Source organism: Neltuma alba, unplaced genomic scaffold, assembly GCF_004799145.2.
Source record: "Neltuma alba isolate B1F8T4 unplaced genomic scaffold, ASM479914v2 tig00011199_pilon, whole genome shotgun sequence".
NCBI classification, from domain to species: domain Eukaryota; kingdom Viridiplantae; phylum Streptophyta; class Magnoliopsida; order Fabales; family Fabaceae; genus Neltuma; species Neltuma alba.
Window position 1 is genome coordinate 24,850 of NW_021635923.1, and position 9,612 is coordinate 34,461.

The 9,612-nt window shown below is 39.6% G+C and overlaps 1 pseudogene; it reads left to right on the forward strand.

Moving 5' to 3' along the window:
• Positions 1-77: 77 nt before the first annotated feature.
• Positions 78-9,333, forward strand: LOC114762205 (probable ubiquitin-conjugating enzyme E2 26; annotated as a pseudogene).
• The last annotated feature ends 279 nt before the right edge of the window (positions 9,334-9,612 follow it).

A 9,612-nucleotide genomic window follows, 5' to 3' on the forward strand; every position in this document is an offset into this window, starting at 1 on the left:
GGCGCGAAGCCATAAAAGGCTGTTCTTTGCTCTTCCTATGCTATTTCTCACTACGAGTGTCGTTGTGTCTTTTTCTTTCTTTTCCTGCCCGAAAAGATTTTTTTCCCCCCCGCATGAGATCAAACCGATTTACCTTTAAATTTCAGTGGCTAAGTCGCTTATAGTGGGGGTTGATTCCTCCGGGAAGAAACTTTTCACTTCAAGCTCTATAATGAGCCGATCAATCGAGCTGCCGCCGCTGCCCCAATATTCGTTTCGGAATTCCAAGTCCTTTTCTCTCTCTATTATTGTTGTTTTTGTTTTTATTATTATTTCGTCCCATGAAACCCGCATGAACACTCTCTCCTCACACTTTCGCAGAATCTTTTGTGTTTTCTTTTCGCTCTAAGCAGGAGGAGAGTATATTCAGGTAGCAATTCGGTGTTGATGGACCCTGAGGTTGTGGAAATTCCTCCCCCAATTCATCGCCCTACGAAACTGATGAAACAGAAGGTAGAACCGGTCTGTAAAGTACATGTTTTCTGACAAATTTCGGATGTTTTTGCTTCATGGGTCTGAAAAATTGTGCAAATATTTTATCTTTCTGTTATGGGTGTTCAGAATTTATGTCGATTGCTAATGCTTTGTGTTGACCCGTAATTCATCTTTGCTATGAATTCGTAGTCACGGTCCCCAAATTTTCTCGCTTTATATTTATGGTCGCTATGTGTGAACTTTGTTTAATCTATTATTGCCAGGGACGTCTTGAAATGAGTTGAATTAGTGAGTTGAGAATGCTTGATCGTACCACTGGAAGTTCTGGGCATTTGTTGAAAGTTCCCAGTATTGTTCGCCTGGTATATTAATCTGGGTTGTTTATTTCAAATCTTGAATAGGGATTGCACTATTTTCCCTTAAAGTGGTCGACGTTTAGGGACTCGTGGCAATCCTGGACTCTTGCTGTAGTGAGGATTTACTATACATGTCACTGTACCTATGATAATAATTTTTAAGGGTTTTGCTCGCAATCATGTCCATTGGTAAACATTATGTTTGGTGGGCTATATTTCAACATGAATTCCTTTTCTTTTGAAATAAACTTTGTAGACTGTGCTACTTGATACGATTAACTCATGATTTGTTATAGATGTTGAGGACATATGAACTTATCTCTGTTATCCTTGGATGATTCAAAATTTCCTTATATGGTTGTTTCTTTCTTCCTGCATTGTTCTAACTTCTTATGCTGGGAATACGTGCCCCACAGAAGGCAAGGCTTGTATGACTGCTAATTTAATCACGAACATTGGCCAAGTTTTTGTTTTATGGATTCCTCTATTTGAATGGGAGAGTAAAACTTGCAGAAGGATGCTATATTAGCAGTTTAGCAGTGTAGTGGTGTTGTGGCTGGATTTGTGTGTTAGCCTCTTGGGATCTTCGAGGGAATTTGTTTGTCACTGTCAACTTACTGTAGTGGTGTCTATTAACTAATTCGTGATTACATGCTGAAGGGGTTCTCTTTACAAATTTGATTTGATCATTATCAGTGGCCTTGTTATTTCGATAGCTCTTATTTTTTTTCTGTCCATTACTCAATTTCAAGGCAAAACAATTTCTCTTAGTTTGTTGAGTTTGTTGAATAGTTATTCTACCATGAAAATGCACGAGACATTCTGCCTCTAGGACGTAGCTTGGACTTTCGAGTTCTGATCATTGCTTATCCTCATATTTATAATTAAATCTTCAAGTCCAAACGGTTTTGGCAAAGGGGTGGTTGCATTAGAGATAAATTAATAATGCTAATAACCATTTACTTTCGTTCTCTTTAACAACTTAAATGTATGAAATGAATTATTTCTTGATGCAGTTGATATTTTCTGGTTTGCTGAGGACCAAGAACCAACACAAAATATTGGAATTGCAATATTCCTTTGTATCCTGTGTTCAATATGATATTGGAGACTATCATTTGATATATAGTTCCAAACAGCACTGGACAGTTTCTGGTGAATGAAACTTGCCCATAGAAAGCTATCGTCTCTGATTAATTACATAATTCTATTTCTGAAATTTTTCCTTCACAAGTTACAAAAGTACAAATGTTTTCTGTATTGCTCATTGGATCTATCTTGCTTGCTGCCTTGTTTGTGTAAGATTCCTTGGATGTCTCTAGGAGTCTATCTCTTCTTTCTCAGATATCTCTGACTCTTAAATGTTTTCTTTGACTTCTCTAGGCTATTATTAGTGATGTGATTGACGTCGACAATGATGAAGACTCTGCTGATTTAGTGTTTATTGGTGAAAAAGTTGGCGGAAGCAACAAGGGAAAGGTAATTGAAGTTGTTCATAATAATGGCTATGGTGATCATCTAGCTATGGTTTGTCAATAAGAATTTCTACTTCATGCGCCCGCTTCATTTATCTTCACTAAAATGAAATATGGTTTAACATTTTGCTTGGTTTCCTTTTCAGGAGATGTCTGATGATGTTTGTCCCCCTCCTACTCTGGAACAATTTGGGCCAGCTAGTGGGCTTGAGTCCTCCAGTGGTTATGCTTCAGTATCACATAATATAATCAATGTCGATGGTCACAGTTCTGATCTATCAAATGATGATGATGACTACAACGATCATTTTGCTGATGATTTCATGGATGTAGATGAGTACGCCATGTTACAGGCACACTTTGACAGTGTGAATATACCTGCTGGAATTGAGGCACCCATACCCTGGATGTCAAATTTTGATATAGATTTGAAGAAATCTGGAAGTAGTTCTTCGAATCCTTGGGGTAATATGCAGTTAGATGCTAAAAGTTCTCATATGACAGACTTATCTCAGCTTTCGTGGGCAATAGAATCTTCTGACCTCATCCAAGAAACTCCAGTATGTAGTTCTAGTTCACAAACAAAAAATGCTGCTGCCAATCCTCCTCCTCAAAACTTGTCTTCTCAGTTGCATACTGAAGCTGCTCTTGGTAAAAAACAATCAACTTTTTCACAACTTGATGGGCTTAAGCTGAACTTGAATCTAGCACTAGGGGCAGATTCATCTAAGCCTCATTGGTTCAAAGGACCTTTCAGTCGCAAGAAGAAGCTTTCTGTTTTAGGTGATTTTCAAAGTGATTCTTCAGCACACAAGTCAGAGCCCTTGAAGCTGCCACCTGGAGGTGAACCTCCTCATTGGGGCAAAGTTAAAAGTGCAAAAAAGGCACATGGGAAAGATGTTTTGTTCCATTCAAATTTCTTTCCACCTTTTGAAGGGTCATATCATATTCCTGGATTGGAATCAGCAAACTCTAATATGTGGAAGAAACCTCCTAACCCGCCTTTTACAGACCATTCAGATAATTTAGGCTTTTATTATCCATTTGATCCTCTTGATGGCCCTCTTCCGCCAATGTTTGGTAATGCTTGGATTCACAATTATGCCAATGATGAAAAGAATGAAACTACTACTACTACCCCGGTTGTTACAATATCTGATGAAGATAGGGATGAAATCTTGAGGAAGTTCCAACATTTTAAACAGTTTGACACAGTTGAAGACACTTCAGACCATTACTATAATGGCAAAAGTTATTCCTTGAAGCAGGTAGTTTAGTTTCCAAGGAACAGTCTCTTTCAGTTCTGATCTTAATATTTTGGTTTTTCATTAAGTGATTTTTCTGACAGCATTCAAAGAATTGGTCAAAGAAAATTCAGGAAGAGTGGAGAATTCTTGAGAAGGACTTGCCTGGTAAGTGTATTTTAAGTGTTACTGTTAGTTACAAAATGTAACTGATATTTTTCTAATTGTATATCTTTTGTTTCTGGTTTTCTTTTCAAGCTGATGATCCTCGGACACTTGTATGTCTCTGGTTTCCATCTTTGTTGTTGAGATTGAAGCGAGAACCTTTTAGATCCATAAGCCACTTGGAATGTATGCATTTGAAATAATGTCATGTTATTATTATAATTGAAATACGCTGGGTGCTTGAAGCAGTGTTAAAAATAGCTGTAACTGGGTATTATAGATTACAGTGTGCAACCTTTTACTATATTCTTTGCAATATGTCTCACTGTTTCTTCTTCGTCTCCTCATTGGTTTCGTCAGATACAATATTTGTTAGAGTTTATGAGTCAAGGATGGATCTTTTGAGAGCTGTAATGATTGGAGCAGAGGGAACTCCTTATCATGACGGTCTCTTCTTTTTTGACGTTTTCTTTCCCAATGGCTATCCCAATGTGCCACCGGTATGGAGTTTAAGTTACGCAACTATATCTTATTGACATCAGTAATTCAGTATCATGTTTTCTCCCTTTAAGTTACGCAACTATATCTTATTGACATCAGTAATTCAGTATCATGTTTTCTCCCTTTATGTACAAGTCTTGCTTATGGGAAATTTCATGGCAGGAAGTCCACTACCACTCTGGTGGTGTTAGGATCAACCCAAATTTGTATAACTGCGGCAAAGTATGCCTCAGTCTGCTTAATACTTGGTCTGGCGATAAGAATGAGAAGTGGCTTCCTGGTGTTTCAACAATTCTACAGGTTCTTGTTTCTATACAAGGTTTAATCTTGAATACAAAGCCTTATTTTAATGAGCCAGGGTTTGCTCATACGAGTGGTTCTGCTGCTGGCGAAATGAGGTCCCTGCAGTATAATGAGGATGCATTTATTCTATCATTGAAGACGATGATGTACGTGATGAGAAAGCCTCCAAAGGTATGATTCTAGTGACTATATCAAGCTTAATTTTTAAACCTTAGTCAATTTTTGTGCATATTCATACTTATACATGTGCACACAAGCGCTTATATCAAGTGAGAAGAGTGATCGTATGTGACATAAGTTAAAATAATGACTTTTAAATGAGTTTACTGCATCGAACAAGGTACATTAGTTGTCACTAGGATGGTTTTTGCATGTGGCGAAATTGATAACGTCTATAGTCTATCCACATAAACTTCCTAGGAAACATGGATACTGACATGGATGTGGTGATTTGAGAAAATCTGATGTGTTCAAAAGTCTTTTAAAGTATTGCATTGTATCTGTTATAAGTATCAGGCACGTTTCAGACAGATATAACTCTATGAGTGTGATAGGTACCCAAACCTTTGGAGAGCCAATCCCCAAAAGCTAGCTGTTAGGGAGGGAGAGCCATTGGTTTAAATACCCCATCAAGCAACCCATACTACCCAATGTGGGACTTTGCCCATACAAAGTCCCTATCAATACATCCTCCCCGGAAAGCCGACGTCCCGGCGGCTCCACTCTACGACGCTTCACTCGACCCTTGCCGGTCAGCCCCTCCGCAGGTAGCTCTTTCCGATGCCTCGACCACCGGCTCTGATACCAAAATGATAGAGACCAAGATAAAACAGTAGACAAGTAATGCTGAAACTGATATTAATCACACAAAGGTTGGGTTCAATACAATATATAACTGGCACAATTCACACAGGAAACAACAAAGGTCACTCAACTCACTAGCACACTAAAATACACACTGAAATACAAAGAAAATGATGAAGAAAGACTCTCTTCCTCCACCCCTCACCTGGCATTCGAGAGGCCAGCACTCTCCTCACCAAACTCAGTCCAAAAAATAAGCCCCCCTTCCACTGAGAACCCAACGAATATTAATACTCCAAAAAGTGATCCTCACAACCCCCAATACAACAGTTTCCTAGGTCAGGCCTATAGCCACCTTAGAGTAACTAATATGCTCAATAACTTTCTCTAAAAGACAATAAAGCTTGAGGCCAACGTCCAGGGTAGCAGAAAGTGATTTTACTCTTCCATGTATCTTGCTAATTTACTTTTATAGGTCTGGTAAATAAAGCTGATTCTATCATTACCCTCCCCTAAAAGCTGCACCTTGTCCTCAAGGTGATAGGTGGCAGAACCATGAATTACATGTTCATCTGTTTCAATAATCATGCCATTCTTCGTCAATCCTTGGGCGATATCTTCAACTTCTATGCCTGAAAATGCACTTCCATTTTCTTCATTGGCTCTTGAGAAAATTTGTAGCTGAATATCTGTTCTTTTGCTGACAAAACCACAAATTCTAGTTAGTCCCTCAATTTTGTCAGCATATTCCACCTGTCGGAAGCAATGGGCCATAAATAAAATTACTATATTCTGATAGATGGCCCTAAATGCGTCTAATTCATCACTAGCTTCAATTAGCAGCTTAAAAACAGCAGAGATATCAGAAGTATTATGCAGAACAGATGCAGACCTATCACCTCCAGCCACTTGAGCATTGAAAGTAATTATTAACACCCCTTGACTAGAAATTATGACAGCCCACACAATAATCTCCAGCACAAAAAACCTTTAACCCATTAACCAGAATCGAAGTCAAAGATGTATGGTCATTCTCCCTTGGTTCGGCCATAGCTCCCCAAAAAGACCTTTAACCCTGACCCACGTGTTACCGTCTTCAACACATAGTCCTTGCTCAGAGAAGTAAGTCAGAGGCAATATAAACTGATGGGAGACGTTGGGTGTACTGAATTCCTCATTAGAGCCATAGAATAGTTCGAAATCAGGGAGAGGTACAACTGACATATTATGTAATAAAAATAGGCATCCATCTTCCTCTCCCCGAGTTTTCACTAACACAAGCTGAATTTTCTGGTTAAACCAGAATATAACTTCTACCAGAACAAAACGCACCTGGACCCTCCTTAGTGTTTTGAAGTTCTCGAATGCGAAGGCCCAATAATCTGTCTCTTCAGAAGTCTCAATAACCCAGAAAATTTCTCTACGTAAACCCAAAATCTCCAAATCATGAGCCTCTGATTTGTTTCCTATAGGGCCAGTCAACCCGTTAATCCCAGAACATGCAGTACCAGAATAAGCAAGTGGGGTGGAGTGAATTTTTTGTTTCCCAAGCTTCCAATATGTATCGTCGGTATTTGCACAGAAGAGACATTGCTGTACATCGCTAAAACCTCCAAAACTAGAACATACGAATTTGCAGAATTTCTTGTAGGCACCAAGGGTTGTTTTAGTAGGAAAGAAAGTCGCCTCTGTTTCAACGCCTTCCACCCCTGTATTCAGACTGCCCTTGGCTGGTTCCCAAAAGCGCAATGGAAATGTTCCCGTCAATCTATTTGAAGATGAGTTGGATTGCGGCGTTATGGATTGAAGGCTTTGGGCTGCTTTAAAGCCCAAGCCCATCTTCCTCTTAATAACTCTGAAATCAGTTGGTGTATGCGAGTGGGTCATTCCCCTCTCATAATGTAAGAAGATATTGGGCCCAATGTTACCTATTTTTGGGCTTCCACTACAAGCAATTAGCTTAACCCGATCCAGTCTCCACTTGCTTTTCACCCTACCTTTGCCGTTTCCTCTCTCTCCTGTGTTTAACGACCAGTTTTGGGGCCGTTGGTTTCTGCCGTCTTGACTGAATTCGAATGACGACTCCCCTTGTGCTTGCTCATGCGTTGAGATGAAATGCCATTTGGTCCCGAAACGTTCAAACACATCATTGTTTGCATGCCCTACTACTGCCACCTTCTCCTTCGTCTCCCGCATCTTACTTTTGCCCAAAGAAATTGGTATCTTAATTTGTTTTCCAGCCGCTGCAAGTTTTTCTCCCTCTTGCTCATCATCATTTTGCTTCTCATCTTCCTTCTCAACATCTTCTTGCATTTTTCCTTCTAACTGAAAATCTTCAACGTCTCGCAAGGTCTTAAGAGTCAATGGTTTCAACTCTGCCTTTAGCTTCTTTCTTCGTCGTTTATCATATTTCCAGTATTTTTTCCTCTTCTCAAGATTACAGGTTCGTGTCTCCTTCTCGGTCGCTTTTGCTGCAGCGGCACCCATTTGTTGAGTTTCGATGGAACTGCTTATCATTATTTTGGTAGCTTGTGAGACTTGAGAACCTTCGTGTATCAGCCTTTCTTTTGGATGGTTGCTGAAAACTTCTTCAAGCTCCTCTCTTTCAGAAAAAGGTTGAAACTTTATTAGTTGTTCAGCCTTCAGTTCTTTCCCTACTTCATTCTCGGTTGTGGCTTCCTCTGGACTTATGAAATCACTTCTTTTAACATCAAAGGACTTTGGTGCCGTTACAAGCTGCAACTCAGGTTGATCTTTTTCAATCTTCTCTTCAAGTGAAAAAGGCGCCAACTTAAATTGTTGCTGAACAGTAGGCTCTTCCTGTCCCTCTTCTTGCTCATCTGATTTCTTCTTGTCTTCTTTCTCTTCTATTACCCCATCTTCAACTTCCCTTTTTGTCTCTGAGTTTTCCTCTGCTTCCACAAACTTATTCCCTTCATTTCCTTTTCGTAGCTCTTGTTTAGTAGAGAACCTTTTTATTATCTCTCTTTTGAGCTCACTCCAGCTTTGTATGGTTGCTTGGGTGTCAAACCAAATAAGCCAGTCCATAGCTTTTTCCCAAAGACATGCCACAACAACCTCCAACTTTTCATCCTCTGCGATGAAGTTGTTTAGGAAATATTTTTCCACATGACAGAGCCATTCAAAGGGATCCTCTCTGTAGAAAAAAGGTAGTGTTTTGTACCATCTTTCATCCTTCACCACCATTCTTCCTACCTACAGCCCTAAGATTTCACTGCTCTGATACCATTGATAGGTACCCAAACCTTTGGAGAGCCAATCCCCAAAAGCTAGCTGTTAGGGAGGGAGAGCCATTGGTTTAAATACCCCATCAAGCAACCCATACTACCCAATGTGGGACTTTGCCCATACAAAGTCCCTATCAGAGTGCATCCATGTTTCGTAGTAAATCTGGTTTTAGATTTCTATACTTATCTTTATATGGCATAGCATCAAAAGGGCATGATCCCGTTATGTAATTTATTTAGTCATGAACACAGAACTAGTTGAAGATTACATAGATCCTTGAAATCATGGATGTAGAATGTGGCAAGTGCTAGAACATGCAAGTGTTTTTTTCATTATAGCCATAAACTTCTTACTGTCTCTTCTTCTTTATGGGGCTCAAAATCTAACTGTTATGGCCTTTTTTTTTTTGCCATAGCATTTCGAGGACTTTGTTGCAGGGCATTTCTGCACCCGGGCTCATGATATTTTGGTGGCGTGTAAAGCATACATGGATGGTGCTCAAGTTGGCTGTTTGGTCAAAGGTGGGGTGCAGGATGTTGACGCAGGTGACCGGAGCTGCTCAGGCAGTTTAAGGAAACTTTAGCTGGATTTGTGAATAGGCTTGTCGGAGAATTTTCCAAAGTTGGAGCTAAGGAGTGTGAGAAATTCTTGCCGCAGGCGGCTACAGCAGGTAACATGTCAGCAGGTTGTAACCCTGATGCTGCTGGTGCTGCTGCTCCTGCTACTGCTACTTGAACTCTCCCCTGATGAAGCCCAATTTTGAGACTTTGATACATATAGGAGGCATATTTAAGCTATACCTAATAGCTCCCTGTTTTATTCAAGAAAATAGCCAAAATCTGCGATGGTCCATCTTATGTTCGTTCACATTGGAAAAAACATGCCCTGCACATAATTTTGGTCATTGTATATAGTTGCGCGATGATGCTAGTACATTGTTAGCATGACTCATGGTTTAAGTTTCCAGCTCTATAATATATATATATATATATATATATATATTCCCCTTTTTTTGGTTCTGAAGGTTCCAGTTATATTTTT